The following is a 25,956-nucleotide window of genomic DNA, read 5'->3' as shown; positions in this document are numbered from 1 at the left end:
CAGCAGAGTAAAGAGGGCAGCTCCTGCAGCGGGTCTTGGCAGGTGTGCCCTGACCCAGGTGAAAGCGTCCTTTGGGCTGCGTTTCTTACCCCAGATTGACCATGTGGATGCACGCTGCCCACCATGGCATGAGTATCAATGTGTCCCATTGCACGGGGTCCGGCATTTCCAGCTGTCTCTCCCAAAATGTGTCAGGAAACACCAGTGAGAACCTGAGGATCTCATCTGGGGCATTTGCGGTATGATTCACGCACATTCCTGGCTGAATCCCCTTCAAAATCCACGTTAGCTCTCTTCCAGAGACCGTGCAAAGTCCTTGTTTTCAGCCTACATCCTCCCTGGTGGTCAAGGGGAACTTGCATTTATTTCTGGTCTCTTTTTTTCCTGTGGCATCTATCTATGTGTCTCATTCTACACCAGTACCACACTGTTTTCATGACTACAAAATTTGAAAGCAGAAAGTATGATGACTCCAGCTTTGTCGTTTGTGGGAGATGCAGGAGAGAAGCCTCAAAGGAAAAGACTTCAAAAGGGAAGGGCTGGAGAAGGTGCAAGGCTTTAGGACATGTTTACATAGCTGAACGTGTCCAAGGTGGATCCTCCTTCACATCGGACCCTTCCTAGTGATACAGAAACCAGTTAACTGGAAATTCAACCTTGAAAAGCTAGACCATTAGATTGAGTAACACACTTGCTTAGCTGACTTTATGTACATAGTCTTTAGCAGTTATCCTAATAAAAAGAAGCTTCATTCTAGAGTTGGGGCCTCATTCCGACTCGAGTATGAGGACCTTCACTTAACGGCACTTTGTTTGCGGACTCACCTTTTGTGACTCTGGCCGTACACCCTGCAACAGTTCTTTCCCAAGATTGCTTTGGCCCCTGGAGGCTTTTCTGACTCGATACAAACTTCAGGACTTTTTTTCTATTTCTGTGAAAAAATGTCATTGGACTTTTCACAGAAATTGTATTTAATGTATAGATTGATTTGGGTAGCATGGACATTTTAAAGTTACTTTTGTTGTGAAAAGCACCGGATTTAGGAATTACCTGGAGGTTACGTGTGAGGTATGAGGATGTGTCTAAGATAACACCCGTGCCTGTGGGTAAGAATCTGGATGGATGATGACGGTCCAAAATAAAATGGAGATGTATGTTTTAGCCATAAGTTAAAGAAAGTGATATGTGTATTTTTTTCTTTTTTTATTCACTGATTTATTTTTTAATTTAAAAATATTGACTGAGCGCCAGCTAAGTATCAACAAGCTCCACATAGTGTACTATGAGGAACAAACAGAATTGTGAGGTCATGGACATCTGTTGGGTTTTCATCTAACTCACTATGAAAGACAGTGATCAGATGTTTTATGTGAAGTTCAGAGAGAAACAGTAAGCATTTGTAGGAATAGGACATACAGTTCTATGTTAAGTGAGAGTGGTTGGCTAGAAGTGTGTATATATGTATATCCGTATCTAATATTTTATGTAAGTAATTTGTGTTTCATATGTATGATCACACACACACACACATATATATATACTTAAGTGTATATATATATATATACTTAAATATATATATACTTATATATATACTTAATATATATATACTTATACTTATATATATACTTAATATATATATACTTAATATATATATAATTAATATATATATACATAATATATATACTTATATATATACTTATATATATATACTTATATATATATATATATACTTATATATATATACTTAAATATATATATACTTAAAGTATATATATATATACTTAAATATATATATACTTAAGTGTATATATATATATATATATATAAGTGAGAGTGGTTGGCTAGAAGTGTGTATATATGTATATCCGTATCTAATATTTTATGTAAGTAATTTGTGTTTCATATGTATGATCTCACACACACACACACACACACACACATATATATATACTTAAGTGTATATATATACTTAAATATATATATATACTTAAGTGTATATATATATATACTTAAATATATATACTTACATATATATATACTTAATATATATGTATACTTATATATATATACTTAATATATATATACTTAATATATATATACTTATATATATACTTAATATATATATACTTATATATATTAAATATATATATACTTAAGTATATATATATACTTAAATATATATATACTTAAGTATATATATATATATACTTAATATATATATATATATACTTAAATCATACACACACACACACACAAGGTCAGGGCACAGGGTTATAGGGAATGAACTGCAAGAGTGGGAAATGTCCTGAGTTGAGAGAGAGATTGGCTGTCCCCTCAGGCCTCCCACATAGACGCTGTGGAGGGGCTTATGTGCCCTCTGCCCTTGTGCTCACTGGGCTCAGGTCACATTCTCCCTGATAGTCTGTAGGGGTCTAAGCTGGAAACCCAGGCCTGGGGTCCTACATTGTGCCCTCTGCTCTGTGCTCACTGCAGCCCAGGAGAGGCCTCCCAGCCCCAACTCACATCCAGCTTTCCCCAAATTCAGTTCTGGCACCCCAGGGGATGGAATGACTTGCATGAAGGGTTCCACTCTGCTTTCCCAGGAGGGGAGCGAGAGGTTTGTGCAGGTGTCTCACTTGTGTGCTCAGAAGCAGAACCTGGTGCATATCCTCCATGGCATGGACCCCTCTTCACTTATTTGCAAACCACCCTTGTATGGATGCCGTGCTAACTGATCTGGATGATTCCCATTTTAATAAGAGACTGTCTAAATAAGCATAATTTATTTTTCTTTAGCACTCTACCAAGTAATTACAGATTTCATTTTTTTAATTTTTATTTTCCAATATCTGTTATCCCCTTGTCATTTTTAAACTGTGTATACTTTTGAAGATTCCATTTTTGTCCAAAACTTTAGCCAGTGACTCTTCCATTCTGTTATGAAAATTATTATGTGATTATTAGACAATTTTTTCTAGTTTTTGTATCATACATTTTTGCTCTCCTTGTGGTAGGGAGGTGGGCTGTTTCTCTTTTCTCTTCTTTCTTATCCCTCGTGGCTGGCAGGTGCTTACTGTCTCCTTCCCCCTCTTTTCCCATCACTGAGGTGTTTCCAGAGCTTCTCTCCCAACTTTCTCGCCCATCTGCTCACAACAGTGCATCCGAGACCTCCTATCTCCCTCCTGCTCGCCCTGAATGCCCATCCTGTGGTCAGTGTCAGGTCTCCCCGCACGCTGTCCTGTGTCTTCACACTCAGGGGACTTTCTGTTCTGAGGGTGGTTCAGGCTGCTGCTAACTTTCTCCTTCTCTCTTCACAGATGTTTCTGGAACTGACTTCTCTTTCCACTAAAGCTCATGACTTGTGGCGTGAGCGTGCGAGCATTTACTTTTGCATTTGCATTTACTTCCTCATTTATTTCACTTCCATGTTGTGTGAAGATGATGCACGGTCTGTCTCATGTGTTAAAAGAGTCTGAGTCTTGTGTAGTTTCTTCTGCCTTCTTAATCATGCAGGTGTTTTTAAGAGCTGTCATGGATATTTCACCTCAGCTACCCGGAAATTCTCATGAAAATTTTGTTTAAATGTGAAAAAATCATATCAAAAGGGAACCTCCTTTAAAGAATACTTCTTAAATTAATTACTGTTTTTATTTTTTACTGGATTCTAACATTGATGTAAGGAGTAAAAACGATCAAATATATTTAGTTTATATGTATTGGCAATTTCTTATTAATACATTCAATAAATGTGACTAAAACCACAGGTAAAGAGTCGGGAGAATAAGCCAGGTTTTCTTGTTAAGGGATGAAATGTATCAGGTCCAAGTGTCACAGAACCACCATGAGTTCACTCCTTGGTGAGTCACAGGGGGAGAGGCTGCACTAGATGTCACACAAAGGAATCTTGATCTGCAGCCAATAAGGAGATCAGGGGAGTAACTTCCAAAGCTGTGACTCCCTGATGGAGGGGAGTGGGTTCCTTTGATTCAGGGTTAGGATGGAGACCCAGAAGAGGGAGTTTTGTCATCCCACGTAAGGTGGCACCAGGTTGTGCAGGGGTCCTGAGAGCACGGCCTGTGTGTGTATCCTGTGAGGTGTTAGCTGAAGCTTGTGCTCCTCCGAGAGTGGAGATTGAACATCATCCTGAGGCGGAGGTCCCTGGAGGACACGCCGGGGTCCATCTGAGCAGGTGGAGTTGGTGGAGGATGTAACTGGTCTAGGCTGCCAAGCCCGTCCTGCTGTTTGCCTCTGAAACAGAAGGTTGACTTTCCTGTGAAAAAAGAAGGGGTGTCAGTGCAGGTCCTGCTGGGGACAGTTTTAACCTCGTTAACCCTTTGGGGCGCGGTTTGAACCCTGCAAAAACAACTCAAGAATGTGCTTTAGGTCAGCTTTACTTTTGAAACAACACTGGGTGTGACACCACTGAGTTCTTGTCTCTGATGTGGTCAGACTGTTTCCTGACCTCGTAGAGACTTAGTTTTCGCATTCCCTTTGTTCCCTTAAAATCTTCTATGACCAGGTTGTTGTATTTATTTGTTCCAACGCTTCCTAGAAAGTTCTGCAAGATGTGTACTGGGCAAGTAGAGCCTGCAGGGTATGGATTCCAGAAAACAGCTGGGGGCTTAAATTATTGCTTTTGGGTCAGGAAAGCTGTCTCCTCTTTTTCTGTCTCTATTTTTCTTTTGTTTTGGTTTTGTTCTAGGGACCTCCAAACTTTCTGCTTATAGAAAGCTCAAGGTATTTAGATTAAAAATATTGCACTGATAAGAAAATTCAGTGAAGTCACCAGAAATATAAATTAAAGTTTCTATTAATTATTTCAATAATCTTTAAATAATAATGATACTTTTTCATAAGTTAAAAATAATGAAGGGAGGAGGCTCCTGGGTGGCTCAGTCAGTTATTAAACATTCAACTTTGGCTCAGGTCATGATCTCATCGTTCCCAAGTTTGAGCCCCGCCTTGGGCTCTGTGCTGACAGCTCAGAGCCTGGAGCCTGTTTCAGATTCTGTGTCTACCTGTCTCTATGCCCCTCCTCCACTTGCACTCTGTCTCTCTGTGTCTGTATCTGTCTCTCTCTCTCTCTCTCAAAAATAAATAAACATTAAAACCTTTAAAAAATTTTTTTTAATGTTTGTTTTTGACAGAGAGAGAGAGAGCGAGCGAGAGAGAGAGCGACAGAGCATGAGCGGGGGAGGGGCAGAGAAAGAGGGAGACACAGAATCCAAAGCAGGCTCCAGGCTCTGAGCTGTCAGCACAGAGCCCGACACGAGGCTCGAACTCACGGACCGTGAGATCATGACCTGAGCCGAAGTCGGACGCTCAACCCACTGAGCCACCCAGGTGCCCCAATTAACATTAACACTGTAAAAAAAATAATGAAGGGATGCCTGGGTCACTCATCTGTTAAGTGACTGACTGCTTATTTCATCTTATGTTAGGATCACGGTCGTGAGATCGAGCCCCAGGTCAGGCTGTTGCCAAGCATGGAGCCTGCTTGAGATGCTCCCTCTCCTTCTCCCTCTGCCCCTCCCCTGCAGTCACTCTCTCTCTCTCCATTCCTCTCTCTCAAAAAAATCATAATGAAAATGATTTTAATATTATTACCAACAAAATGAAAGTGCTAATGTTACTGGACAAAGAACCAGTTCCAAAGTCGGGTTCTGCTATAGTCACTGAAAAATCAGTGCTGGAGAGACGAGTGAAGGTGAGAAAGGAAGCCGGCAACCTGGGAAGACTATGGACAGATGTCTCAAAACCCATCTTTCTTGTCCAGGTGAAGCCAGAGGGTTCACCACGGGAAGGTGTCAAAATGGTAGGGGCTCTGTGCAGGAGAAGCAGGTGCCCAGACCATGAACCATATGAAGACATGACTCTGCACACACTTACTGACATCTGCTGTTTGACTTATCCTCTGGGAGCCTTTGGTCCTTCACTCCTCAAGGCCAGTGGTCTGCAAATCTGAAGGAAAGTAGGCTAGTTCTGCTATAGGCCCAAAAACTTTGGTCAGCAAATGAAGAATGCATAAGCTTGAAGCAAGTTTTATTTTAAGAATAGTGGGAGTGCTGGTGCGCATGGGTGGCTCGGTTAAGCGTCTGGCTCTTTATTTCTGCTCGGGTCATGATCTCATGGTTTGTGATCTCATGGTTTTCACATTGGGCTCTGTTCTGACAGGGTGGAGACTGCTTCGGATTCTCTCTCTCTTTCTCTCTGTCCCTTCCCCACCTCTGAAAATAAATGTAAAACATTGTTTTCAAATCTTAAAAAAAGACCAGTGGGAGCGCTATTACAGTAAGAACAAATATCTTGAGATGTGTGCAATCTGTATATTACAGGGAATTGTAAAACTCCCTGAAGAATGTGAAAGCCCGTTTGAAAAAAGTGGTGAACATATTGTTGTTGTCTTTAAGAAGAAAACAAAATATAAACATTGTAACAGTTCACAGGTGAGCTCCTGCAAGTTATCTTCTAGCTTCTGTTTCCAATTTGAGGTCTGGATGGGAGATACATTCTAACTTCAAGGAAATCGAGAAAAGTCTGACTATGTACTGTGGCGGGGAAAGACGTAACAATGGATTACAGAGAGGGATGGGAGAAATGGAGGATCACAGAGTGGCTGAGCTAGGGACTCCCTAGAGGGAGTCTCATAAATTCAGAGCGAGAACAGTCAGCACGGCCACGTGCACCTGCAGCCACAGGCAGCTGGGGAGGAAGTGGCATAGTGGGTTCTGTGGGGGCTGTTAGCGAGGCAAGCAAGACTAATGTCGATGGTTACAAAGAATACATTATGATGATAAGGATGATCCGTGATTTTAAAGTAAGTGAGGAGGAACAGGGAGTCTAAGGAAATGAAAAAAACAAGCAGGGTATTTCCCAGTACAGTGAATCAGGGTCCAGGTTGTTGGAGATAACAGGCCATGGGGGTCCTTATCCAGCAGTGGAAGAAGAATCTGTAATAAAGGCAAGGGTCCATTGATACACCTTATTTATATACAGTGTTCTTTTTATATCAGTCCTAATGTGCAGAGCAATTTTAAAATAGGCTTAAAGGTAATAGATACATCACTGCATCAGAAGAAAACTATGAACTGCCAAGAAAATACCAATAAGTACATGAAAACCCAGAGTAGGGTGCAAGGGCAGAAAATACTTTCCCCACCGGCATTGTGTTTTCATGTACAGACCGATGGGAGAGGCCAGGGGCTGTCCCCTGGGATTGAGGGAACCTCTCAGGAGACCCTCACAAAACAACAGCTGCAACACGTTTGGCACAACAGTAACATGTAAGAGAATCTGTAAGGGAGACCCATGCCAGCTGTAATGATGGGTGAACTTATAGGTCAGTCTGGGTAATTACATGCTTAATGTCGGTTTTTAGATAATCCTAGATTGTTAATCACCCAAGGCACCTGCCAGAAGCCAACTCACTGCCAGATTATGTGGAATATCTGTAGAGGTGACAAGTAGACGTGAGGAATGAGACCCGAACACCTTGGTTCTGTCCTTAATCCCTTGTATCTGAACAAAATCTCCTGTTTGGCAGCTGGTTTCCAGCACGTGTGGGCTCAGGGAATATGTTCCTCAAGCCTCCAGATGGGATCCTCACAAGGACTTTTTCTACCAACGCTGGTAGTCGCTCCAGAGCAAAGTTTCTTTCCTTTTCCCCAAGTTATTAGAAGCACTGGCATATTTGGCCAACTTCAAAGGCAATGACTACGAGAGAAGACCACAGAGGGTTCAGGAGCATTGTAGCAGATGGAGAGCACCCGGCCCATGACTCATATGTAGTATGAGCTGACTGACTGGGAAATCTGATACTCAGTGTCTATACTATAAGAGAAGATGTGTACCATTTCTCCAGAGTAATGACAAAAATAAAATCTAATAGTGAAAACCAATAAACCAGAAACAGAATTTATTTCAGATCAATTGTCAAACTTCTGTACATTTGAGCAGTACAAAATAAATACACAAATAAATGTGTATGAGAAAGGAAGGAAAGAAAAAAGGATGGAAGGAAGTAGGGAAGAAGGGAGGGAGGAAGGAAGGAAGGGAGGGGGGAAGGAAGGAAGGAAGGAAGGAAGGAAGGAAGGAAGGAAGGAAAAAAGGAAGGAAGGAAGGAAGGAAGGAAGGAAGGAAGGAACCATACAATGAACTTTTCAAACAAACAAAGTACAGGAAAACAAACAACCTGAATAGCAAATAAGTCAAAAACATTACCAGACACTTTGCACAGGATGATATTACCAAGGTCACCTGGACCGGGAAGTTCCCATCAAAGAACTCACATATGAGTGGTAGAGAGGTGGAGATAAGGGGGACTGTGTCCCTGAGGTCACAAGCCTTGTAGTTCTGGATTGGAATAAAAAAGTTCACTGTAAAGGTTCCCCTCCCTGCCTGAGGGTGTCACTAAGGGAGTGACAGCCTAGCCCTGATAGCAGAGGGAGATTATATGTCATATTCTTATGGGCCTTGGCCTTGTGAGAGCAGCACTGAGACTGCTTTCCCAGAATCAATGTACCAAACAGTATCAGCTGCAGATTGGAGCCCAGAGACGGTTGGGGACTGTGCTGCCCGCGGGGACAGAGACTCAACCTGGGATGCTTGGTCATTGGCCTTGTTCCAGGAGAGCCCTCCTGCCCCCACACCACAGCCATCCCACAGTCCCCTGTGTCCCCAGGTGTCCACTGTGATGACTTTCAGTGGAAAAGGCTAAAGCCTGGAACACAAGCGACAAGAGGAGAATGTTTCTCTGGAGGATCTACTGTCCAGATAGTTCTTGGGAAACAGATTCTGGGGCATAAGAAAAATGATTCTATATTCTGAAGTTTGCAGGAAGTCTCTGGAAGAGAATCACACCTCCTGAGAGGCTGAGGGAGCCCTGCTGTCATCTAGTTTTTAATAGATCACCTTTTATCACAACCAATTTTTTGTGACAATTATGACAACCAAGGTGTCAAGGTGACCAGGCAGGAGGCAGGGTGGGAGAGATAGCACCCCCTCCTGTCCAGGGTGAAGGTGAGTGGGAGGGTTTTTGGAATAGGAAAGAAACTGCATTTTCTCTTTCCCTTTCCCTGCTGATTTCTTCACTTCCTTATACCCCTTGTCCCTCCTCACTTACATCAAGTCATGGGTCACCATTATCACCGTGCTCCATCCCTCATCACCCACCAAGGATGAGTCTCCTCACCTCACCAGCCCCCTCCCCACGCCCATGGCATCCACCAGGATGCTTCTTCTCCCCCTCAATCTGCCAGCTGACTGTGGCTGCAGGTGCACATGGCCATGCTGACGGCTCCCACCATGGATTTATGAAACTCCCTCCGGGGTGTCCCTAGTTCAGACACTCCATGACCTTTCATTTCTCACATTCTTTTCTGTAATCCATTGTTATGTCTTGCCCCGTCTTCAATACATAGTCAGCTTGCCCTCAACTTCCTTGAAGTTAGAAAGTATCTTCTATCCAGACTCCAAACTAAAACGTAGAAGACAGAAATGAGATCACCAGCTAAAAAGGTTAACATGTTTATGGTTAGTTTCTTATTGAAGACAAAAGTAAACATTCGCCAGTTTTTTCAAATGTGCTTTCAGATACTTCAGGGAATTTTACAATTTCCTTTAAAATACAAATTGCACACATCTCAACATGTTTACTCAGCACTTTTACTTTTTTTGGTAATCTTATGAGGACGATTTTCATTATTTTTAACTTATGAAACACTAAATGAATATAGAAAAAAAATAGTACACATAAAAAAGAGAACAGAAGAATTAACTTAAAAGAAGTCCAAATGTAAACAGTAATTGCTTAAATAATTAAAGACATGAGTAAAAAAAAATGAGGGATTTAAAAAAGTAAAACTCTTATTTAAAATTTTATTAAAATAATACGCTTTATTTTACATACTTCTGATGATTTTACTGAATTGTTTTTTTCAGTAAAATATTTTTAAATTTAAATGCCCTGAGCCTTTTATATAACATATTTCATTTCTCAAATAAAAACCTGATTCTTTCTTATTACACTTTACTTCTGTTTTTAGTTACATTCTTTTTGTATTCGTAAGAAGTTGAAGAGAAATATGAAGTGTATTGGTCGTAGCACTTAGCTCTGATAACTTTTCCTTTTATGTCAATGTTAGATATTAGATAAAGTATGAAATAAAATAATTTATTTTTTACATCTGCATCAACCGTTTTAGGAGGTATTCTTTTGTAATTATTTTTTATATTAAAAATATGGAAAATTCTGGTGCTCAGGTAATATCCAACAAAGAAATTGGAAATACCCATGACAGCTGTTGAAAACACACCAACAATTAAGAAGACAGAGGAAACTACACAAAATTCACACCTTCCGTAAAGCATGAGATGGACCAAGTTGCAACTTCGCACAACCCGGAAGTGAAAATCAGCAAAGAAATAAGCGCTCAGACTGGAAACCCTGGCGGCTTCACTCCCGTGCGCACACTACAAGTCAGGAGCATCAGTGGGAAGAAAAGTGAGTTCCAGAAACAGCTGTAGGAGACAGAAGGGGAAGGCGACTAGTGGCCTGAACCAGCATGAGAGGAGAAAGTCCCTTGAATGTGAAGACACAGGCCAGCATGTGGGGAGACTTGAGCCCTGACCACGGGGCATGCATCCAGGAAGAGCAAGAGGGAGACGGGAGGTCTCAGTTGCAGAGCTGTGGGCACAGGGGGTGAGAAAGTCAGGAAGGGACTCTGGAAACACCTCAGTCAGGGGAAATGAGGGGCAAGAACATTTGGCATCCGCCAGGCACGAGGGAATAGGAACCAGGGAAAGGAGACACAGCCTGCATCCTCTCCAAGGGTAAGGCAAAAATGCATGAGACCAAAACCAGAAAAACAGTCTCATTAACACACAGTATTATTTTTCATAACAGAATAAAGCAACTACTGGCTAAATTGTTGAACAAAAAGAAGTATGTACAAATATAGAACATAAATCATGGAAGGGGTGAATTGATATTGGAAGATAAAAATTGAAAAAGAATGATATCCTTAATTATTGTATAAACCACTAAGGAAAAGTAAGTGATTACTGTTGTGACAGCCGATGCCATTAAAACTGGAACCATACAGATAGATCGGCATGGTCGCTGCACAAGGGTGACAAGCAACCAAGTGAAGCAATCCATGTATTTACAGATGGTGGTGTTGATGTTCCCGCAACAATGCACACATTCTTATCGCCAGCGAATGAAGTGCTTACAGTGGCACCTGTTCTGTGATTCAGCACCTGTGAAATGTGTGCAAGAGGGAAGTCACTGCAGACAGGAAGGAACCGGTGGTGACGAAGGGGTGAGTGCAGAGAGGGGCAATGGCGTGACTGCTAGTGGGTCAGCGCTTTTTCTGCAGGTGATGGAAATGTTGTCGATTCGACCATGATGATGTTTGCACAACTCCGTAAATATACTACAGACTGCTGGGTTGTATACTTGAAATGAGTGAACTCGGTGACATGCAAATTATCTTACTAGATTTGTTTTATTTTTAGGAAAAAGAACTTGAGGTGAGAGGCAGGGTGAGTCAAGCCCGGGTGGTGGTGTGTGTAAAGGCTGGAGGAAACACCTGAACATGTGGAATCCCAATGCCAAGCAGCCAGGTCCAAATCCAGATCTACTGACGTCAGGTACCCTGAAGGTGCCCATCCTGCCATTCACCACCTGACCACCCTGCCTGCCCTCCAGGCCCCTCTCCATCTCGTGCAGCAGCTCCCCGGGGGAATCCAGCTTTCTCCCCAGTGCACCCCCATCCTGCACCATAACCAGGGCATCCGGGAGGCCAACCCCTAGGTCCCTACCTACTCCCTACCCAACATCTGTCCTGGCATTCCTCCTGTGAATCCCTTGGCACCTGGCATGGAAAACAGATGGAAAAGAAGACATGGAAGAAAATGAAGAAAGTTCTTATAGATATACAAATACAACAAGCATGGTAAGCATTCCTCCTCCACCTCCTCCTCCTCCTCCTTCTCTTCTGACCGAGTACAGGGCCTGGACCCTTCCCTCAAGCCTTTCTGGTTCTGCTCTCCCACCAAGCTTTAGATGCGAACTTATACTGGAGAAAATAAGCCCCGTCCCTTCCCCCTTCACCCCCAATCTGAGCCTTACTCTGCTATGCAGCCCTACTGGCTGGGGAAATTGGATTAGAATGACCATGGGCCAGCAAAGACTGTCTTCTCACTACATGGATGGACGTTTCAGCCGATGAGTTTAGTAGAACTATTTTTGGCAGATGATGAGACTTCGGAGCTAAATACTGAAGACGAGTATAAGATCTGTCAAATGCGATTTTTTAAAACATTTTTTGTAATATTTGTGGTGGCATGGGAGGTGTTGTGGAGATTTAATTATGGAAAAGAGAAACTCTACCATTGTAGTGATGGTTGGCAAACGTTGGTGATTTACTGGCAAATACATTTCCCAGCAGGCCTTTATTGAGCCTACTAACTGGAAGGCTGCTGGGAGGTGGAGTCCATTGGGTTGATAAGCTCTGCCTGCCCTTTTGGAACCTAATCTCACTGGAGTCTTGGGCCCTTCTCTTTCACCAGCTCTCATTTAATCCAAATAGCTCTTTATCCAAGGAAGAAAGGAAGGGAGGAAGGAAGGAAAGAGGAAAGGGAGAGAGATAGAGAGAGAAAGAGAAGAAAAGAAAGAAAGAAAGAAAGAAAGAAAGAAAGAAAGAAAGACAAGAAAGGAAGAAAAAACAAATGACAGGCAACTACTGTCACTGACCCTTTAAATTTCCTCTGTGCTCACAGTCAGACCCTCAGACCCTCCAGGGTCTCCAAGGCCTCCCTGTCTGTTTCTCACCGGCAGTCCTGGGGGTGACAGAGACAGCTTTCTGTCTCAGATCCCCATGGGCCTGCAGCAGTATGTCAGAACTGATGCTTCTGCCCCATGTTGAGCACTAACAATATGGCTCATCCTCAGGCTGCAGGCCTGAGAAGGTCCTAGAGGCCTTGTTCCCAGAGTGGGAGCCAGAGAACCGAGCTGAGATCTCCGAGGGCTCATTTCTTCTGAGCACCACAGTTGTAGTAACACTGAGAGAAATCTCTTGGAGGCAGCCCACATAATTTGCTCCAACACTGTTGCTAATTCCCGTACAGGTGAGGGTCACCTTCTGCCCCTGAAACCCTGACAGGGAGGCCTCCTGTGTCGGGGCACACTGTGCCCAGGACCCTGCAACAGAGCAGTGGAGACACGGACAGGCAGGTCCTGAGGGAATGCCTCCCGCCTGTTCTTCAAAAGAGGGGAAGAAGGAGCCCAGCACACCCCAGCCCATAATCACTCGCCTTGCTTTCCACAGCCAGTCACCTAAGCGGAGAACGAGGGGGGTGAGGAGGAGAGGGGTCCAGGTCAAGGTGGAGACAGCCCAGGCTGTGCCCCTGATGGAGCCCACCAGTGAGAGAACTGCACAAAGCCTCTCTCATCCCCTCCCCACTTTGGAGAGCAGAGAGGAATCCTTCATGCAAATCACTCCCCTCCTGGGTTCCGAAACCTACTCACTGAATATGGTGACAGCTGAGTGGGGGGCTGGGGAGCCAATCGTGGGCCCCGATGAGCATAGAGCAGAGGGTACAAGGCAGGGTTCCAGGACTGGGTGCCCAGCTGAGACACCCCTCAGCCATCCCTGCACCTCCCCCAATGCACAGGGACAGACCTCCAGCGCCCCCTGCTGTCTCAGAGTTCAGACTCACTTAGGACTGGGAGAAGGAACTGGAGTTGAGCAGAGAGAGGGACCCTCTGGACTTGAGCCTGCCTGGCACCCCACCCATCCCTACACAGGGGCGGGGGCTTCTGATCCCCCAAGTGAGACCTCCTGTGTGGCAGGCATCACCACACCTCAGTCCTTATTTCAGAGCTCTGGCTTCCTCAGCATGAATCACTCTGTGCCCCCCCCCCCCCCACCACTTAGATAGTTGTGTTGTTGGGATGTCAGGTGAGTGACCCCCTCAGGCAAGTTGTGTCCTGCACTGAGGGATAAGAAGGGCAGAGGGCAGGCTCACCACTCCACAGGCTGTATCAGGAAGGCCTGAGGAGGCATCCCATCTCTTTCTCATGTCAGGTCACTTCCCACCCAGGCAAGCCAGTCCCCATAATCCTCTGCACCTGCCCCCATCCTCACACTTCATGGGGCAGGGTCGGTTAACAAAAATGCACATGAGATTCCTCAAGACATACTGTAATTAGAAACAAGGGGCATGTGCCTCTCACGTTGCCTTTTCCCAAGAGCACTCATAGGTGATGGTCAACACCACAGTCATCCCTAGATGCAGCCAGGGAGACCCAGCAGTGAGGAGAGACACTGGAGGTGACTGGGTCACCTGCACCAGATGGGGCCCCCATCCAGACGGGATTGCCCATTTGGGAACCTGCGGAAGCTTGGGAATTTTAAGGACAGAGCTCATCCCATGACCCAGAAGATCCTGGTGCTCTAAACCCTCCTTTCTCAGTGTGCAATGTATTATAATTACTCACACCAGATCCCTTTCTAGTCCTTCTCTGTGTCACACAAGGTTCTACTCCTACTGTAAATATTCACACAGTGATTTTCCCCAGTGGTTTATCTAATCCATCTCTGCACTGTTCATGACAATACATCTAGGATATATCTCCTGGGATTTATATCACATATATATATATATATATATATATACACACACACACACACACACATATATGTATACATATATATATATATATAACACAAACTACGTATAAATAATACGTAAGATACAGTTATACACACACACACTTCTAGTCATCGACTCTCGGTTAATAGAACCGTGTGCTCTAGTCCTATAAATATATAATGCTTCCAATTGAATACCTCCCATGAAACATCTCCTCCTTGTCTGTCATAGTGAGTCAGATGAAAACCCAACAGGCTCCACGACCTTGACAGTTTTGTTTGTCCTTTCAGCACTGAGTGTCTGCAGCCTACCGGTACTTAGCTGGTGGCCAGGAAAGGTTTTTGAATTAAAAAGAATACATCAGTGAATAAAAAAAGAAAAAATACACATATCCACATTCTTTACCTTATTGCCAAAACTAGTACCTCTTCTTTCGTTTGAATCATCATAATCCATCCACATTTTTAAGCACAGAGATGGAGGTCATCTTAGATAAACCCTTAGGCCTCACACACAGCCTCCAGGTAATTCCTAAATCCAGGGATCTCCACAATAAATATAACGCTAAAATGTCCACACTACCCAAAGCACTCTGTAAATTCAATGCAATCCCCATAAAAACTCCAAGGGCGTTTTGCACAGAAATAAAAAAAAAAAACCGAATTTTGTATAGAACCAGAAAAGACCCCAAATTGCCAAAGCAATCTTGAGAAGGAACAAACCTCGAGACACCATACTTTGCACTTTCAAATTATATTACAAAGCTGTAGTCATGAACACCAATGTGGTATTGTTCTCGAGAGACACATAGGCTGATGCCATAGAATAAAAAGACCAGAAAGTCATTCAAGTTCCTCTTGACCACCAGGGAAGACATAGGCTGAAAACGGTCCTTTGCAAGGTCTCCGGAACAGAGCTACCATGGATTTGGGAAGGGTTTCAGAAAGAGTATACATGAATCCTAGAGAAGATGCCCCAAATGGGATGCTTAGGATCTCACTGCTATTTCCTGATGCACTTTGGGAGAGAAAACTGGAATGACTCAGACGTCTGACAATGAGCACATTGACATAGATGCCAGGATAGAGTGTGATCAACACACTCTATCTGGGTAAGAAGCACATGTAAAGAATAATCTCATCAGGGTCAGGTCCCATCTGCCAAAGTTCCCCATGGGAGCTGCCCTCTGCTCTCTGCTGCTTCCTGCATTGGCACGGGTGCCTGGAGCCCTGTTTCCGCTGTTGTATCCAGTTAACTCCTTCCTCTATTGGTACACATTTACTGTTAGAGGAATGTGTGTAGAGACAACTCTTCAGTCCTGATCCATGAACAGTCAAGGCAGCCATGGACAGGCTCACCCCCAGGAGTCTGAGTAGAACAGAGAGTCTGCCCTGAGGTGATGTGGGGCCACGTTGGGAGACCTGGTCTAATGCTTAGGCAGAGGAGAGTGGCTAGAGTACTGGGGAGGCAGAAGTGGTCTCTGATGGGCTGTGCTCATGTAATACAATGGCATCTCTGTGTCTGGACACTAAGGGGCACTCAAGGCCTGTTTCTGAGGGGTCACGGTAGATCGGAGATGAGAACTGCCACCTGCCACTGCCTGTGCCCTCTGCTCAGGGCTCACATCTGTGACCTCCCCACCCCTGCCCTGAAATTGCCCCAACTCTGCCCATCCCCCTGACATCCTCAGACAGAGGCACCTAAAGAAGTCGGTAAGCAGTCAGAAAACAGGGGGGTCGCATTTGCATGGTTGGGCCCTCCCCCTCTCAACAGATCAAGAGGTGAAGGGAGAGGTGAAGGGAGGCTCTGCTCAGCTGTGAGGCAACAGAAGGCAGGATCGGTGCTGACCTCCGCCATGGCCTGGTCCCCTCTCCTCCTCACCCTCCTTGCTCACTGCACAGGTGACTTGATGTGGGGACACGGGAAGGGGTCTTGGAAGCACAAGTGTGGGCCTGATTCCTCTTCTTCCCTCTAGATCCCAGAAATATCCTCTCTGTTGTTTCTCTTTCCAGGGATTTGGGCTCAGTCAGGACTGAATCAACCATCCTCAGTGTCTGGGGCCCTGGGCCAGAGGGTCACTATCTCCTGCACTGGAGTTGGTAGTTACGTGGGTTGGTACCAACAAATCCCGGGAATGGCCCCCAAAACCATCATCTATGATAATAGCAACCGACCCTCAGGGGTCCCTGATCGATTCTCCGGCTCCAAGTCTGGCAGCACAGGCACCCTGACCATCACTGGGCTCCAGGCCGAAGACGAGGCTGATTATTACTGCTCATCGTGGGACAATAGTGTAAAAGCTCACACAGTGCTCTAGGCCTGTGGGGAAGTGAGACAAAAACCTAGTTACTCATCTGTAAAGAGGGACACACATCAGCAGTTTCCTCCTCAGCTTAGCCTGTGATTCTGCTCATTCTATGGCTGATGATTTGGGCGCAGGTCCAGGCAAGGGCACCTCCCGTGAGTGAGGTTCCTCCTGTCCTTTCTGTCCTCAAAGTCACTCTCAGAAAACCCTTCCGACACAAAGAGTCTTCATGAAAGAGAAATCTCTTGTTTTATCAGCTGAGGTATTTTACTTCTAGGCCAGATCATATCAATTTTTCCTTCTGATATTAAAATAAATGAAGCATTTTTGTTTTTCCTCTGAAGTCTACCCATGTGGTGCCTGAAGAATAAGTTAGCCTTATCTGCATCTAGGACTATTATCTCCATGGCAGTGGCTAGTTTCTTCTTATTATCTAATATTTGTGAAAAAAATGCCAATTCAAAAGTATAAAATTTTGAAGATAAGTTTCAAAACCTTTGTCCATAGGTAAAACCCTGCACTTCAATGTTTATAACAACTTATTCCTAATCACTAAAGCCTGAAAGGAACCTAAACTTGGCACATGGATATTTATTCTAGGTTTAAATATAATCACCCAAACCAGGAACCAACTAAGAGGTCACCAAGGAGGTGCCACTTTTATAAATAATTTCATAATTATATCCAACATTGGAAGAAGCAAAACTCTGCAAACATCAGTAGGTCACGGGGGTGCTAATTGCTGAAAAATAATTAATCACGTGAACAGAGGAAAACATTCTGAGCCACAGAATTATTGTATATGATACTAATGGTACTTAAATGGCACTCTGTCATTGTCTGTCATTGTCTCCCAAACAAACGCAAGGAAATCAGTGCACAACCACCACACATACCCGTGTGAGCACACACACAAGGACAGGGTGTGTCTAAGAGCTCACGAGCCAACCAAAAGGGCCCCCAGGAGGCAAAACTGGAAAGATTTCAACCACAGGAACATAAAAGGACTGGGTTGTAACTCAGTGTCTACACATATGTTTGCCGTCCATATTGTTCACTGATGGTATAAATATATGGAATCACATGAGACACATTCCCGTGCAGAGATTTCAGGGAACAGGTATAAACCCTTGGCTTGGATGACGTCACGCATAACTCCCACTCAGTAAGTATGCACAAAGGCACCAGCAAGAGGGACAGTCTGAAGAAGTGTCACAGTAAGAGAAGCTTAAGGAGAATACACAACTCAATGTCGCAAAGAATCTTAACTGGATCTTACTACAGAAAAAGGACATTAGGTAAAAAGTAAGAAAATCTGAATAAACTGTGGATATTAATTGTTACGCGTTGAACTGTGTCTCCAACAATTCATGTGATTAAAAGTTCTAAAAACTCCCATATTTCAGGATGAGACCTTATTTGGAAATGAGACTGTTGCAGATGTAATTACCAGGGTGAGACCAGTAGAGTGTAACTGCATGTGTTCTAGGCTTTCTCTGTCTTTGTTTTCCCTCTGACTCGGTCTGGAATGATGCTGAAAGGAATCTCATATTTTAGAGAAAATAGCCTATGAACCCATCCGACCTTGTCAAGAGAACCCTGGTATTACTGGAAAAAATCCAGACATTTTGTTGTCTTTTCACTGTTAACCCATGGAACATTTACCAAATAAAATAATAGGGTTGAATGTGAGTGGGGTTCTCTTCCCTGAATGCCCTTTAATGGATGAGCAGAGAACAAATTTCTAAGAAGATAGATTCCCTTGTACTGTATAATGGTTTATATCAATGTTCATCCTGAGAACACTTACAAAACTGGACAATAGAGAGGCAAACGGGTCATGAGTATACCAGAGAAGAAAATTAAATTCCAGACTAAGTATAAAGGCCTGGTCAAATCCAGACTGGGAATTTAGTACAGTGGATACTTCTCTGCTGAGAGCAGGTAGTCTTTTGACAAACAGAGACTTCAAATGCCCCAGAACCTGTACCATGGAGGTGGTGGGATATAACAGGAGAGTCTCATAATACAGCAACAAGAGCAAAAATAATTCAAATTTCAAGGATAACCCCCATGGACTTTTTATCACATATGAACTGGGAGTGAACCTGTGAAATATGAGGCCTTGAAATTGGTTTTGATTGGAGACTGGTAGGGGTGCCTGGGTGGCTCAGTCGGTTAAGTTTAGGACTTTGGCTCAGGTCATGATCTCGTGGTTCATGAGCCGAAGCTCTGCCTTGGGCTCTGTGCCACGGAATCAGAGCCTGGAGCCTGCTTCTGATTCTGTGTCTCCCGCTATCTCTCTGTAACTCCCTGCTATCTCTCTCTGTCTCTGTCTTTCTGTCTCTCTATGTCTTAAAAAAAATAAACTTTAAAACAAATTCAGATTGGAGACTGGTAGTGATGCCAGGGCCCTGCAGCAAGCAAACCCAATGTCAGGGAACACTAATATATCCAGGAATATAAACACTGTAAACTAAGCCTATGGTGAGCAGCCTGGACGCTGTTAGGGACCTGAAGAAAATTAATGTCTCCATCCCAAGCACCCAGGAGAGGATGCACTCATGCTCCTTCCTTGGGCACTGAAAGCTCAAATATCTGCCTGCAAAAGTCAGAGTGTCCTCTAGGGATGCTGTGTGTTGTCAGAGCAGCTGGGTGACCAGGACCGGGGTCAGCCGTGGCCTGTTCACACTGGCACTGAGAGGACAGGGCTGTGAGGCAGGCCAGCAGGAAAATACCCAAAAAGGTATTTTCCCGACATAGCTTACTACCCGACAGAACTCAGTCCCATGGCCCAGAAGTTCCTGGTGGTCTAAGCCCTCCTTTCTCAGTGTACAATGTATTATAATTACTCACACCACATCCCTCTCCAGTCCTTCTCTGTGTCACAGGAGATTCTACCCATACTGAAAATATTCATAGAATTATTTTCCCCAGTGGTTTATCTAATCCATCTCTGCACTGTTCATTGCAATACATCTAGGATATATCTCCTGGGATTTATATCACACACACACACACACACACACACACACACATATGTATATATATAACACAAACTACTTATAAATAAAACATGAGATAGAGTTACACACACATGCACAATTCTAGTCATCGACTCTCAGTTAAAATAGAACCATGTGTCTGGTCATATAAATATTTAATGCTTCCCATTGAATACCTCCCATGAAACATCTCCTCCTTGTCTGTCATAATGAGTCACATGAAAAACCAACATGTTCCACGACCTTGACAGTTTGTTTGTCCTTTCAGCACTGAGTGTCTGCAGCCTACCGGTATTTAGCTGGTGCCCAGGAAAGGTTTTTGAATTAAAAAGAATACATCATTGTATAAAAAAAGAAAAAATACACATATCCACATTCTTTACCTTATTGCCAAAACTAGTATCTCTTCTTTCATTTGAATCATCATAATCCATCCACATTTTTAAGCACAGAGATGGAGGTCATCTTAGATAAACCCTTAGGCCTCACACACAGCCTCCAGGTAATTCCTAAATCCAGGGATATCCACAATAAATATAATGCTAACATGTCCACACTACCCAAAGCACTCTGTAAATTCAATGCAATCCCCATAAAAACTCCAAGGGCGTTTTGCACAGAAATAAAAAAAAAAACCGAATTTTGTATAGAACCAGAAAAGACCCCAAATTGCCAAAGCAATCTTGAGAAGGAACAAACCTCGAGACACCATACTTTGTACTTTCAAATTATATTAACAAGGCTGTAGTCATGAACACCAACGTGGTATTGTTCTCGAGAGACACATAGGCTGATGCCATAGAATAAAAAGACCAGAAAGTCATTCAAGTTCCTCTTGACCACCAGGGAAGACATAGGCTGAAAATGGTCCTTTGCAAGGTCTCCGGAACAGAGCTACCATGGATTTGGGAGGGAATTCAGAAACAATATACAAGGATCCTAGAGTAGATGCCCCAGATGGGATCCTTAGGATCTCACTGCTATTTCCTGATGCACTTTGGGAGAGAAAACTGGAATGACTCAGATGTCTGACAATGAGCACATTGACATAGATGCCGGGATAGAGTGTGAATCAACACAATCCATCTGGGTAAGAAGCACATCTAAGAACAATCTCACCAGGGTCAGGTCCCATCTGCCAAAGTTCCCCATGGGAGCTGCCCTCTGCTCTCTGCTGCTTCCTGCATTGCCATGGGCGCCTGGAGCCCAGCCTCCGCTGTCATATCCAGTTACCTCCTTCTCCTTTTGATACACATTTACTGTTAGAGAAATGTGTGTAGAGACACCTCCTCAGGCCTGACCCATTAAGAGTCAAGGAGCCATGGACAGCCTCACCCCCAGGAGTCTGAGTAGAACAGAGAGTCTGCCCTGAGGTGATGGGGGGCCACGTGAGGAGACCTGGTCTAATGCTTAGGCAGAGGAGAGTGGCTAGAGCAGTGGGGAGGCAGAAGTGGTCTCTGATGAGCTCTGCTCACATCATAAACTGGCATGTCTGTGTCTGGACGCGAGGGGGCACTCAAGGCCTGTTTTGAGGGGTCACAGTAGATCAGAGCTGTGAATTGCCACCTGCCACTGCCTGTGCCTCTGCTCAGGGCTCACATCTGTGACCTCCCCACCCCTGCCCTGAAATGCCCCTACCTTGCCCATCCCCCTGACATCCTCAGACAGAGGCACCTAAAGAAGTCAGTGAGGAGTCAGAAAACAGGGGGGTCGCATTTGCATGGTTGGGCCCTCCCCCTCTCAACAGATCAAGAGGTGAAGGGAGAAGTGAAGGGAGGCTCTGCTCAGCTGTGAGGCAACAGAAGGCAGGATCGGTGCTGACTTCCACCATGGCCTGGTCCCCTCTCCTCCTCACTCTCCTCGCTCACTGCACAGGTGACCTGATGTGGGGACACGGGAAGGGGTCTTGGAAGCACAAGTGTGGGCCTAATTCCTCCTCTTGTCACTAGACCCCAGGAATATCCTCTCTGTTGTTTCTCTTTCCAGGGATTTGGGCTCAGTCGGGGCCGAATCAACCATCCTCAGTGTCTGGGGCCCTGGGCCAGAGGGTCACTATCTCCTGCACAGGAGTTGGTAGTTACGTGGGTTGGTACCAACAAATCCCAGGAATGGCCCCCAAAACCATCATCTATGATAATAGCAACCGACCCTCAGGGGTCCCTGATCGATTCTCCGGCTCCAAGTCTGGCAGCACAGGCACCCTGACCATCACTGGGCTCCAGGCCGAGGACGAGGCTGATTATTACTGCTCATCGTGGTACAGCAGTGGCAGTGCTTACACAGTGGTCCAGGCCTGTGGGGAAGTGAGACAAAAACCTAGTTACTCATCTGTAAAGAGGGAAACACATCAGCAGTTGCCTCCTCAGCTCAGCCTGTGAATCTGCTCATTCTGTGGCTGATGACTTGGACGCAGGTCCATGCAAGGGCACCTCCCATGAGTGAGGTTCCTCCTGTCCTTTCTGTCCTCAAAGTCACGCTCAGAAAACCCTTCCGATACAGAGTCTTGATGGAAGACAAATCTCTTGTTTTATCAGCTGAGGTATTTTACTTCTAGGCCAGATCATATCAATTTTTCCTTCTGATATAAAAATAAATGAAGCATTTTTATTTTTTCTCTGAACTCTACCTATGTGTGCCAAGAGAATAAGTCAACCTTATTTGCATCTGGTACTATTATCTCCATGGCACTGGCTAATCTCTTCTTCTTATCTATTATTTGTGGGAAAAAAAGCCAATTTAAAATTATAAAATTATGAGGATAATTTTCATAAATTTTGTCCATAGGAAAAACCCTGCACTTCAATGTTTATAACAACTGATTCTTAATCACTAAAGCCTGAAAGCACCCTAAACTTGGCACATGGATATTTATTCTAGGTTTAAAATAATCACCCAAACCAGGAACCAACTAAGAGGTCACCCAGGAGGTGCCACTTTTATAAATAATTTGATAATTATATCCAACATTGGAAGAAGCAAAACTCTGCAAACATCTGTAGGTTGCGGGGTGCTAAACGCTGAAAAAGAATTAATCATTTGAACAGAGGAAAACACTCTGAGCCACAGATTATTCTATATGATATTAATGGCACCTAAATGGCACTCTGTCATTGTCTGTCATTGTCTCCCAAACAAACGCAAGCAAATCAGCGCACAACCACCACACATACCCGTGTGCGCATACACACAAGGACAGGGTGTGTCTAGGAGCTCACGAGCCAACTTAAAGAGACCCCATGAGGCAAAACTAGAAAGATTTCAACCACAGGAACATAAAAGGACTGGGTTGTAACTCAGTGTCTACCTATATGTCTGCCGTCCATATTGTTCACTGATGGTATAAATATATGGAATCACATGAGACACATTCCCGTGCAGAGTTTTCAGGGAACAGGTGTAAACCCTTGGCTTGAATGACATCACGCATAACCCCCACTCAGTAAGTATGCACAAAGGCACCAACAAGAGGGACAGTCTGAAGAAGTGTCACAGTAAGAGAAACTTAAGGACAATTCACAACTCAATGTCGCAAAGAATCATAAACTGGATCATACAACAGAAAAAAGACATTAGGTAAAAAGTAAGAAAATCTGAATAAACTGTGGATATTAATTGTTACACATTGAATTGTGTCTCCAACAATTCATGTGATTAAGAGTTCTAAAAACTCCCATATTTCGGGATGAGACCTTATTTGGAAATGAGACTGTTGCAGATGTAATTACCAGGGTGAGACCAGTAGAGTGTAACTGCATGTGTTCTAGGCTTTCTCGGTCTTTGTTTTTCCTCTGACTTGGCCTGCAATGATGCTGAAAGGAATCTCATTATTTTAGAGAAAATAGCCTATGAACCCATCCTACCTTGTCCAGAGAACCCTGGTATTACCGGAAAAAATCTAGACATTTTGTTGTCTTTTCACTGATAACCCATGGAACATTTACCAAATAAAGATAATAAGGTTGAATGTGAGTGGGATTCCCTTTCCTGAATTCCCCTTAATGGATGAGCAGAGAACGACTTTCTAAGAAGATAGATTCCCTTGTACTGTATAATGGTTTATATCAATGTTCATCCTGAGAACACTTACAAAACTGGACCAATAGAGAGGCAAACGGGTCATGAGTATACCAGAGAAGAAAATTAAGTTCCAGACTAAGTATAAAGGCCTGGTCAACACCCAGATTAGGAATTAAGTACAATGGATACTTCTCTGCGGAGAACAGGTAGTCTTTTGACAAACAGAGACTTCAGATGCCCCAGAGCCTGTACCATGGAGGTGGTGGGATATAACAGGAGACTCTCACAATACAGCAACAAGAGCAAAAAGTATTCAAAGTTCAAGGATAACCCCCATGGACTTTTTATCACATATGAACCGGGAGTGAACCTGGGAAATATGAGGCCTTGAAATTGGTTTCGATTGGAGACTGGTAGGGGTGCCTGGATGGCTCAGTCGGTTAAGCTTCACACTTTGGCTCAGGTCATGATCTCGTGGTTCATGAGCCGAAGCTCTGCCTTGGGCTCTGTGCCACGAAATCAGAGCCTGGAGCCTGCTTCTGATTCTGTGTCTCCTGCTCTCTCTCTGTAACTCCCTGCTCTTTCTGTCTCTGTCTTTCTGTCTATGTCTCCCTTGTTTCTGTCTCTCTGTCCTCTCTCTCTTAAAAAATAAATAAACATTAAAACAAATTCAAATTGGAGACTGGTAGTGATGCCAGGCCCCTGCAGCAAGCAAACCCAATATCAGGGAACACTAATATGTCCAGCAATATAAACACTCTAAACTAAGCCTATGGTGAGCAGCCTGGACGCTGTTAGGGACCTGAAGAAAATTAATGTCTCCATCCCAAGCACCCAGGAGAGGATGCACTCATGCTCCTTCCCTGGGCACTGAAAGCTCAAATATCCATCTGCAAAGGTCAGAGTGTCCTCTAGGGATTCTGTGTGTTGTCAGAGCAGCTGTGTGACCAGTACCGGGGTCAGCAGTGGCCTGTTCACACTGGCACTGAGAGGACAGGACTGTGAGGCAGGCCAGCAGGAAAATTCCCAAACAGGTATTTTCCCGACAGAGCTTACTACCCGACAGAGCTCAGTCCCATAACCCAGAAGTTCCTGGTGCTCTAAGCCCTCCTTTCTCAGTGTGCAATGTATTATAATTACTCACACCAGATCCCTTTCTAGTCCTTCTCTGTGTCACACAAGGTTCTACTCCTACTGTAAATATTCACACAATTGTTTTCCCCAGTGGTTTATCTAATCCATCTCTGCACTATTCATGACAATACAACTAGGATATATCTCCTGGGATTTGTATCATATATATATATATATATATATATATACATATAAATGTATGAAACACAAACTACATATATATAAAACATAAGATACAGTTATATACACACATGCACACTTCTAGTCATCGACTCTTGGTTAACATAGAACCGTGTGCTCTAGCGTGTAAATATTTAATCCTTCCCATTGAATACCTCACAAGAAATATCTCCTCTTTGTCTGTCATAGTGAGTCACATGAAAACCCAACATGCCCCACGACCTTGACAGTTTTGTTTGTCCTTGCAACACTGAGTGTCTGCAGCTTACCGATACTTCGCTGGTGCTCAGGAAAGGTTTTTGATTTTTAAAGAATACATCCGTGAAAAAAAGGAAAAATGCACATATCCACATTCTTTTCCTTATTGCCAAAACTAGTATCTCTTCTATCATTTGAATCATGATAATCCATCCACAGTTTTAAGCACAGAGATGGAGGTCATCTTAGACAAACACGTAAACCTCACACACAGCCTCCAGGTAATTCCTAAACCCAGGGATCTCCACAATAAATATAATGCTAAAATGTCCACACTACCCAAAGCACTCTATAAATTCAATGCAATCCCATCGGAGGTCGGAAGATGGCGGCATAGGAGGACGCTGGGCTCACCGTGCTTCCTGCTGATCACTTAGATTCCACCTACACCTGCCTAAA

General features: G+C 43.9%; 1 pseudogene and 1 gene segment (V, D, J or C); both read left to right on the top strand.

The window, feature by feature from the left end:
• The window catches only part of LOC122470388, a 901,179-nt gene that overhangs the window by 236,770 nt on the left and 638,453 nt on the right, over window positions 1–25,956 (top strand).
• LOC122471059 lies at window positions 11,068–11,164 on the top strand (annotated as a pseudogene).

Source organism: Prionailurus bengalensis, chromosome D3 (assembly GCF_016509475.1).
Source record: "Prionailurus bengalensis isolate Pbe53 chromosome D3, Fcat_Pben_1.1_paternal_pri, whole genome shotgun sequence".
NCBI lineage: Eukaryota > Metazoa > Chordata > Mammalia > Carnivora > Felidae > Prionailurus > Prionailurus bengalensis.
The sequence above is the reverse complement of the archived record's forward strand: the minus strand, read 5'-3'. Positions and strand labels throughout refer to the sequence as shown.